The sequence below is a fragment of the Cebus imitator genome, unplaced genomic scaffold (genome assembly GCF_001604975.1).
Source record: "Cebus imitator isolate Cc_AM_T3 unplaced genomic scaffold, Cebus_imitator-1.0 Scaffold505, whole genome shotgun sequence".
Classification (NCBI taxonomy): Eukaryota; Metazoa; Chordata; class Mammalia; order Primates; family Cebidae; genus Cebus; species Cebus imitator.
The window spans coordinates 835,394-846,099 of NW_016107820.1; the positions used below are offsets into that span (position 1 = coordinate 835,394).

Genomic DNA, 10,706 nt, shown 5'->3' on the forward strand with positions numbered 1-10,706 from the left:
TCATTATGTGATCTTTTGGACACAGTGGACAGAAGGTTACTTCTGTCTAGAAAATTTCTTCTTCCTTTTTAGAAGATAATTCTTATCACTGCAATTTGTTTGGCCATTACCCGTAACTTTGTCTTATTAGGACCCATCCTGCTTCGTCCTGTTATGCTTATTATCATCCCAGCTACCCACACTTCCATGCAGTTCATTTGTGGCTCATGTTCTGATCCTGATCTCACAAAGCAGAAACCCCATGAACTAACTGGGTAATGATCTTTTACCTGTGCATAGCACTTCTCGCTTTATAAAGACTTTTATTTTTATATTTCATTTAATCTTCATAAGAGGTCATTTTTCTTCCATTTTACAGATATGAATATTCAGGTTCAATGTAGCAGTCATTAATACTGTTCATCACATGTTTCTACTTCTCCTCTCCTATACAGATGTTAAGATGACACTTCCTGGCTTCTTTATGGTTTTGTGGAGCCAGATGACTGATACCAATGAGTGGTTAGTGGCAGTGGCATGTACCACTTCTGGGCAGACAAATTAATTGTCAATATCATACCGTCCAGAGCTCTCTTTTCTATTTGCCACAGGGACTGACAATGTTTGCTATAGCCGCTGCTAAGTGACTACAACGGGCATGGAACGTGAGCTATTCTGGTATTTTCAAAAATGCCCTTGAGCTAAAAGAGTTAATTTTCTGCACCACTGTTTGTCCAGGTCACTAAATACCAAGGTACACTGCGAATCTGCAGAAACAAATGGTATGCAAAATTTTCTAAAATTATTTTACCAGAAAAAAAACAACAACTATCTTTTCTTGTGTAAAAACTTGGAGGGTTAGCACTGTGCAGAACACACTTTGGGAAGCCTTGTACTAGACCCTTTTTCTGCTTCTGTTCATGCATGCTCCTTCATCTTCCTCAGGTCAAGGGCCTTGGTTAGAGATGTAGTTAGGGAAGTTTGGTGGAGGTCTAGAGGGAAGTTAGAATTAGATTGAAGATCCCTTACCAGCAATATCAGCATGAACTAGGCAGAGGGTAGTGACCATTGAGAGTATCTAAAGAAACAAGCCCAAGGCCAGCTGTGGGTCCAAGCCCAGTGTGAATAGTGAAGAGGGAAAAAAAAAGGGCCGTCACCTAGAGAAACGGACAGTCAAATGAGCCTCCAAAGGACATGGATGGTGGAAGAATCCATAGATGAGGCAGACTGCTGGGCAGGAAGTGAGCAGGAGAAAGGCAGAGATACAGCCTTACTAACAGCTACTATAACAATTATTAAATCTTACAGAGAACTCACTAAGTGCTAGGTACTTTGGTTAGCACTGTTTACATTTTTCTCACTTAATCCTGCAGGCATTATTAGTATCCCTACTTCACAGGTGAGGGGCTTACATAGTGTTACACAAACATTAAGAAAGCAAGTTGGGATTTGCATCCATATCCCCTCAATTTCAAACACCATGTTTTTAGCCACTATTCTCTACTGCCTCTCTACAGCTCATGAGGCCTAAGTCTTAAGAAATACTTTCTGTGAGTAGCTTCAACACTAGAAAGATGGTGGCGCAAGAGCAAAGAAAAATCCCTTTGGTTCCAGAAAATCTCCTGAAAAAGAGTAAGGCTTATCAAGCCCTCAGAGCCACCCAGGCAAAGCAGGCACTTTTGGCAAAGAAGGAGCAGAAGAAAGGAAAACGGCTCAGGTTTGAGTGACTGGAATCATTCTTATATGATTCTTGGTGGCAGAAATGTGACAAGCTGTATCTCAGATGACTAGAAGTGAAACCTCACGCCTTGGAATTACCAGATAAACATTCCTTGGCCTTTGTTGTACACATCGAAAGGATTAATGGTTTGAGTTTACTGGTGCAGAGAACCATTGCAAGACTTCGCCTAAAGAAAATTTTTAGTGGTGTCTTTATAAAAGTCACCTCCCAGAACCCAGCAATGCTGCGTCTTGTGGAACCTTATGTGACCTGGGGATTTCCAAATCTGAAGTCTGGCCCAGAAATCATTTTGAAACATGGACAAGCCAAGGTCAAGAATAAGACCATCCCTCTGACAGACAACACAGTGATCGAGGAGCATCTGCGAAAGTTTGGTGTCATTTGCTTGGAAGACCTCATTCATAAAATTGCCTTCCCAGGGAAGCATTACCAGGAAATCTCATGGTTCTTGCACCCTTTCCACCTCTCAGTGACCCGTCATGCTACCAAAAATAGAGTGGGCTTCCTTAAGGAGATGGGCACACCTGGCTATCGGGGTGAACACGTCAATCAGCTCACCCGCCAGCTGAACTAGACCTAGGTGCCAAACTGCAGTACAATTTTATCAATGAAGTGGAAGCATGTGATTTTGGTATTTTTGTCAAGTATCTTCAGAGAAGAGTATTTCCTGCTTTATCTTCAAAAACTGGAAAAGAAGGGTCAAAGAAAAGACAGTAGCTTATGTTCGTGGCAAGCACCGCTTATCACAATCCAGCTCCAAGGAGAACTTCCCAACATTTTCTACATTGGCTGCTGCTCATCTGAAATCAGCACATTCCATGGAGGAAGGAGACATGCTTTGTTACTTCTTCTATCCTAGGATTTAATGTTGGTATATGAGTAACTCTAGCATTTGTATAAGGCTTCCTAAGACTACTGCAGCAGTCGACCAAGTCCAGGGACATAATTGAATCTGGAGATTCCTGGGGCCTTGTTTTGAAAAAGGCTTGAAATACACATAGGAATAAAGACCCCAAAATAAATGTTCACTCGCCTCTGCAAAAAAAAAAAAAAAAAAAAAAAATACTTTCTGCTACATTGACTTTTCTCTTTACTAGCCTAATTAGTGAGATTTGAGTGTATTAGCAATGAAGAATCTAGAGCAGTAGACCTGTGGGATATAAATTTAGGGGACTTCCATGTTTGTATAACCAGGTATTCCAGTTATTTTCTCAAAAGTCAATCTCATAGATAAATTATCTTCCAAATGGTCTTAGTCAGTAAACAAAAGACTTTCAAAACATCTTAATAACTAAAATCACTTTCTAATATAAGGCAACATCATTTTGATATCAAAAAGAAACTGTTGTGTTTTGTGACAGAGGCAGAAACTGGATACAGACTGATCTCTTATATAGAAAACTGGTAAAATCCATTTCAAACTGTTAAGCCTCTAAAAGAATATGATTTCTAATTCAGAAAGTTTCTTTTATTCTTGCACTGCTCAAAGACTGGATTTGGATCATTTCATTTTCTCCTCTGTTTAGTTTCTGTGATTAGGTCCATAGAGTTCAAGAGAAATGAGTCATAAACTTTGAAACACAAAGACCTCTGATTCATCTAGATTTGTTGAGTAGATGAGTCAGTATATTGATTAACTTGAGTGGCTACTGAAACTTTTCCCTTTCATTACTAGTCATTCAGACACAGAACTGTTGCTGAGATACCTTTTTATACTTCTTTATCATCAGATTTTGTTTTCTGTGGTTTGCTAGTTTTTTTTTTTTTTTTTTTTTTTTCTGTACAGAGATGAAAACCAAGCTATGAACAAAAGCATTGATTGAGTCTGTGAGTTGAATCACTTCGTCTTTAATTATGAACTACTTGGAGACTGTTAAAAATTCATGCAGTCTTGTATTCATAGTGGTACAGGTTTAAAAGTCATTAAGAAACAGCATGACTAGCTTAGATAATTATTATTTGGCTTGAAAAATGAAAACATTGCAATTATGAACAGCATGACCCATGGTCAATTATCTATCACATTTTCCCCAAGTAAAGCCTATAATCCAAATGAATTTATTATTAAATTAGCCATTCATTCATTCATCCATTCAACAAACATTTATTATTATTAACTACTGGGTGTCAGGAACTCTGTCAGAAACTGTCAAGGATCAGAGATGAAGAAAATCCCACTCCTACTCTCAAAGAGCTGATAATCTAACAAAGGAGTTAATACCTCTGCACACAAAATGCCCTTCAATACAAGATATATGTAGAAAATGAGCAATAGAAACATCAAAGTAATTCAATAAGAGATATTATCCTTTCACTGGGGGAATATAGGAAAAGCATTGTAGAATACATAGAGTTCTGAAAAGCAATAGAGAACAGAGAAGGCATGATCAGAAAGTAAAACATTATGAAAGATAAGATATATTCAGGGACTGAAACTAAGATATTTTAACAAATGCATGACATAGGGCACTGCCTCTCAAACTATCATTTGTAAGAATCACTTGAAGAGCTTGTTAAAATGCAGAGTATTTTTGGTAGGTCTAGGGTGGGTTATGAGATTCTTCATGTTTAGCTAGCTCCCAAGTACTGCCTATTCTGTTGGTCCATGGACCGCATTTTGAGTGCCACTGTACTAGAAGTCAAAGACTGAAGAGTATTCACAGTCAACAGTGTGATACAGACAATAAGGGCTATAGGATCTTATAGGAAGGTGAAGTCAGTAAGCACTGGAATATAAAATGTTTCTTAAAAGAAGTAGAGCTAGAACTAAGATGTGAAAGTATAGAGGACTCACTCAATCAAACATGTTGGAGAGACAGAGATTCTAGGTAGGTAAAATATGGTGAGCAAATATGCGGAGGAATACATATAGTCTGTCTGGGCAACAATAAGACCAGTCTGTCTGGAATGGAAGTTTTTTGGAGAGGATTAGTGGGTTATAATGCTATAAGCATAGGGTTAAGACGAGATCATGGAGGTCCTTAAGAGTCAGACTAAGATGCTTAAAAATTAGCTTGAATGCAGGCTTGGCATGATGGAGATACAATACTGAAAAGTCAACAACAGCAACAAAAATCCCACAAAAGTACCATCCTGTCACTAAGCCCTGTACCCAATAGCACTGGACCTCCCTGAAAGGTGCACTTTAAAATTTTTGTGCAGAGCTGCCATATGGGTACCTGGCAAGGAGGGCTGGTCAAGTGAGCATCTCACTGATTGTAGCTTCCACAGAGTATATATTTACTAATGTGTAATGTGTAGTGCTACTATTTACCAGTAGGAAACATAAAGAATCAGAGATACTTAAAAAACTAAAGATTAAGAGGATGGTCAGGTCAAAGACTGAGGTTTGGAAGGCAATCATTTCAACATTGGATGATGGTAAAATTGTCCAAGGAGGAAGTATAGACCAAACGTTAACATTTTCTGCAGGGTCATGGACTCCTTTGCAATTCAATTAAATTATGGCCCCTTTTACCCAAATGCGTAAACAGGTGTACACACAAAATACAATTTGTCGTGAACTTACCCAGATTTCCTGGAACCCTCAGAAGTTTTTCCATTTTTTTTTTTTCTAAGACTAGAAGCCTTGCTTCTAAAGAAGGGGAAAGAAAAGGTGAAGGACAAAGTTTTGGAAGAGGAAGTAGTGAAGAAAGACGAGGAGCCCTCAGGTAAGAGGAGAAACCACATATTTCTGTATAAGATTGCCTGAGCCAAGGGAAAAGAGTTTCTAAAAGGAAATGTCAACATTACAATAGGTCATAGTTCAATGAGGAAGAGCATGTTGATGAAGAGCATGATCTAACATGGCTGGATCATGGTTGCTTGCAAAAGATAATGTTGAGTAGCATGTTGAGAATATAAAGCCTAAGCTCAGGAGTAAGTAGACAATGAAGGAGTAAAGTTGGAAGGAAAGAGAATTGTAAAAAGAGAGATGATAGAAGAAATTAATAAGATAAAAAGGAATTTTAGCATGAGTGAGAAGAAAATTGAGGAAACTCATGTCAGTAAATTAAAGTGTGAGGTTGCCAAGTCGGGAGGGTTTGTAGAGTTGGAAGCTTGCTGAAATGTTGGAATTGGCTGTCATGAACATAGGGAGTCCAGAAGGGATGAAATCAAGATCTGCAATCCGTATTTGATATATTACCAATGATGAAATGTATGAAGCTTTCGAGCTTACAATGTTTCTCTCTGCCATCATTCCCTAAGGATTGGCAATTTCTATTTGACATGGTCAATTGCTGGGCTAAATTCTTGAGACAACAAAATGCTGGGCGTATCTGCTTCAAGTCATAATCTTCTCATGCTACTGAAAAGCTGTTTTCTGTAAACAACTTTCCAAGAGTGGTTTACTTCACCCATCAAATGAAATTTCTCCCTTGAAAAGGCAGTGTTACCTGTATAGATCCACTGGAACAGGCAGCCACTGACAGTAAAATAAATTAAAAACTTCATTGAAATTACTGTACACACATGCATATAGGGAAGAATTTCATATTAAAATGTGAATGTAAATCATGAATTTGAAATATATAACAGTTATTGTCGTACTACCCAGGGTAGTGATAGCCCAACTTGGAACATTTGAATACAGGAAGATTTTAGTTTCCTCTGCTTGCTGGCAAGGATCTAAAGGTCTTGAGGGGGAAGTTATATGTATGAAAAAGAACAAAGACTGATCCAGGGGAGCATGGTGAGACACAAGCACATTTTGAAGGCAAAATGTATTGCTTGTGCCTACCACAACTGTGATTGGGTTTGTTAGACGGATTGAAATGTAACAAGTACCTACACAGTAGGCAGTCCCAAAATCATCCAATTCACTTTTATCAGGTCTGATATATGGCACCCATTGAGATTACAGGCATAAAGTACATAGTACACAGTACAGAGTATGGTATGCATAGTAGCTTGTCAGAGAGGGCAATTTCCCCTTTCTCCTTTTGAATTGGTGATTGCAGGAAGGAAGTGTTGCTGTTTTGATAATGACACTGAATCTAGCATTTAAGGCTTCTACTCATGGCAACACTTACATTTAATTTTAATTCATAAATAGTTAGATTTTTGTGCCTCCACATGAATTTTGTCGACATTTGTCCACATTACAAAAATGCAACACCAGATGACACATTTTGGCACTGCATTTAATCTCCATTTGAAAGACAGAGAATTGTAATGGGGAGTTGGCAGAGGTGTGTATCTGCATTTCTAGCTGGTTGTAGCATTCTGCTTCTCTTTGAAGCTCTAAAAGTCATCACTTTTCATAAGCTGCATAAAAAAATGGCTGGACTCTCTGAGATGTCAATATTTTACCATTGTCAACTCATCCAGAAGGTGAGAACACACTAATCAGTCATCTCTGGCATTCTTACAAAATAACCGAACCGAGCTATAAAATATAGGGTCACAGTCTACCAGCCACTCAGTTATTATGTATAATGTGCAGGCAACATCACCTCCATTGAGAGACCTTTTCTAAAAACCTAAATGCCCTTCTGGGGTTATTCTAAGAAAAGAAGAGCATAGAACCCAAGCCTTTGAAGAGGAGGATATGAATTCTGAGCCCTCAGAGGTCACAAATATCACACAGTGACAGTGGAGCACATCTATGGAGAGCAGAAGAAACATGTTCAGCCATGCATCACCATCCAGTCAAGCATATGGCAAGGGCAATTTTCCTATTTGGCATCTTCCCTGCTTTTGGGCATCTCACAATCAATCAACCACTATTTTTGAAAGCCTACTACGTCCAGGGCCTCATGCTTGTATCTGTGGTGATCTACCAAACTGGCTGGATACAGAAAGAACAGCACAGAGGCCTTTGCTATAACTTGTCCTCCTTTCACCAGGTTTTCCAAGGTTTCTGAATATTTAAGTGTAACAAGGGGGGCAGGCTTAATGTTTTCTTTAATTAAAATACAAATATATAAGGGAAGCAGAATCTTGTCATTAGAAATTGAATATTAATGTTAAAACATTTTGTGTAGAACTAAGTTTTGTGTGGAGCAAATTTTTGTCCTGAGGACAAACTCCATGATACAGAACTTAAAGACAGAGATGGAAACTAACTTATCCGTGCTTGAAAAGTACAGCAGAATACCAATTATGAAGAATTAGCTGCTATCCCCCTGACAAAAGGGACACATGTTGTACTGCGTTCCCATTCTGTTCTTTTCATTGCCACAGGGAAAGGATGCTACAACAGAAATGAAAAGGAAATCAGAGCCAAATTCATGGCTTGTGCATTTCAAATGCTGAGATCTAGAATGTCTAGGCATGCCACCAGGCTGAATCAGCCTCCTCACCTACTCCCTTGGCATATACTCTCTGAGGGGACTGTAGTATCATTATCAAAGCGTGACCATCGCAGACAAGTTGCATTAGTGAAAATCCCAACTCCACCGCACACTAGCCATGTGACTTTGGGCAAGGCCCTTAACTTCTTGGTGCCTCAGTTTTTCCACCTGCCAAAATAGTGCCAACAGTAGTACCTGCCTCACTTGGTTATTCTGAGGTTTAACTTTGTAAAATGTTTAGAACAATGCCTGACATGTAATAATAGCAACCATTGGATAACTGTTAGTTGTTCTGAGGGTGAACTCCATGATATGAGCTCACAGCTTACCCTGTGGGGGAAATGAGAGAGAGTGAGTGGAAATAAGAGCTTATGTCTCTGAGAAACAGCTCCCTATAGCCCTGAGGTTGGAGACAGAGGTAATGATATGGTTTGGATGCTATTTCTCTCCAAATCTGTTGTTGAAATGAGACCTCCAAAGTTGGGGGTGTGCCTGGTGAGAGATGTTTTCATGAGAGAAGTTCCCTCCTGAATGGCTTGGTGCCATCCCCATAGTGATGAATGAGTTCTAGCTCAAGTAATTCACATTAGAGCTTGTATTTAAGAAAACCCAGAATCTCCCCGCAACTCTTGTTCTCTCTCTTGCCATGTGGCACTCTGGCTCCCTCATTATATTCTGCCATGATTGTAAGATTCCTGAGGTCCTCACCAGAAGCACATGCTGGCACTATGCTTCCTGTACAGCCTGTATAACTATGAGCCAAATAAACCTCTTTTCTTCATAAACTACCCAGACTCAGGCATCCCTTTATAGCAACACAAATGGACTAACATGGGAAGGGTTGGATTACAGGAACTGTAGGCAGGTTCTAGGGATTCAAGAAGAGACGTGACTTGTGCCACACTTTGCAGGTAGTGGAACAGGCAGTAGTGAGCCTCAAAGACCTCTCTGTTGAAACCCAACATGGCTCAGGAGCAACAGATTTGAAAAGGATGAGGATGTACCTAGGCTACAGATGCAGAGGTAGCCTCTCAGCCTCTCTCAGTCCCAGAGCAGCAAGAAATAGGAGTTGGATGGTTTTCCATACACCAGAGATGAAGTCCAGAGCTGAGAAAGCCAGAATTTGGAGAGGGCCCAGTGGAGAGTGAGGTTCAGAACAATGACAACTTGTGTGGGTGTGCTATGGTTTGAATGGTTTTCACCTCCAAAACTCATGTTGAAATTTAATTGTCATTGAAACAGTATTATGAGGTAGGTCCATTAAGAGGTTATTAGGCTAGGATGACTCTATCCTCATGTATGGGATTAATGCTGTTATACAAGGGCAAGTCCAGTTTCTTTTTTGTCTCTTCTTCTGCCTTCTGCCATGTGAGGACGTAGCAAGAAGGCCCTTACCAAGCCTCTATAACTGTGAGAGAATACATTTCTGTTCTTTATAAATTACTCAGCCTCAGATATTGTGTTGTAACGAAACAAAACATACTAAGGCAGGATGCCAACATGACAAGATGGTAGCTGCTGACGACCAGCACACTTGACCTGGGAACTCCAGAGGTAAGCAGAAAGAGAGAGCCCCTGACCTGACTGAGATGGTGTGTCTTCCATCTAGCAAAGTAAAGACCAGTAAAAAAGGAATTAAATTGATTTATCAAAAAAGAAGTCACACATTTTACATACTTGTATTTAAGGCCTGAGATTCATACCAGGGTCTCATGTTTAGTTTTTATTAATAGTCACAACCATAATATGTACTGGTTAGTATTATCCTCACTTTATAGATGGGGAATGTGAAGCTGAGGAAGGCTAAGGAATTTATCTAATGTCACAAGCCTAACAAATGACAGAGCTAGAATTTTAACCAGGTCTCTGGATCCAAAAGCCATGCCTGATCTTCCCACCCCATCTCTCTGCTTCTCAAGAGCTTGGAGGTACTATGCAAGTCTAGATCTCAATAAAGCAGGACTAAGATGGTGTCCATCAAACAATATAAAGCACACTGTATACCTTCTCCTGAACCTCCTTCTCTGCCCACAACTTGAGTAGGTCATAGAATGCCATGTGCTGAAATGAACCTCCCAGCCAGGCAAACACCTCAGCCTTTCCACCTCAGCCTTTCAACATTTATCTGGCAGATTTCCCAGAAAAAACAAGGGAGAGTCATTTTATTCCCAAGAAAGCTAGATAGCATTCATTCAAGCTATTTTCACATGGTATTATTTCTTACTGTATGAAATAAATATATCAGGCATCAGAGCCTCAGTGACAAGAAATCTCCAAGAACATCTTAGATACTGTTTCTGAAAGAAGACTGAATCCAGAGATTGGTGTGTCATTGGAACACAGATACCTTAAACCCTTAAGCCTGGAATTGATTTGGCAACTAAGCCCTGTGCTATCTCTGATTCAAAAAGACAGGTCTGATGACCAGATTATATCTTCATAGGCTATATTGCCATACCTCTTTCTCACCTTTAACTTGTGCCTTCTTGAATCTATCTTCTACTGATAATTTTCCATATTAAACCACATTAAAATGACAGCTCTGCAATTAATTTAAAAAGATCTAGGATTGAATAGAAGAAATACCAAGCTAATACACAGATTTGGAATAAAAGAAAATCCAGTTCCAATGTCAACCCTGATAATAAGAGACCATGCTAAAATAAACCATAGGAGGTATGGTGCAAGTA

General features: G+C 39.4%; 1 pseudogene; it reads left to right on the top strand.

Annotated features, from left to right (window-relative positions):
• Positions 1–1,535: 1,535 nt before the first annotated feature.
• On the top strand, positions 1,536–2,294 carry LOC108292757 (annotated as a pseudogene).
• Positions 2,295–10,706: the final 8,412 nt, after the last annotated feature.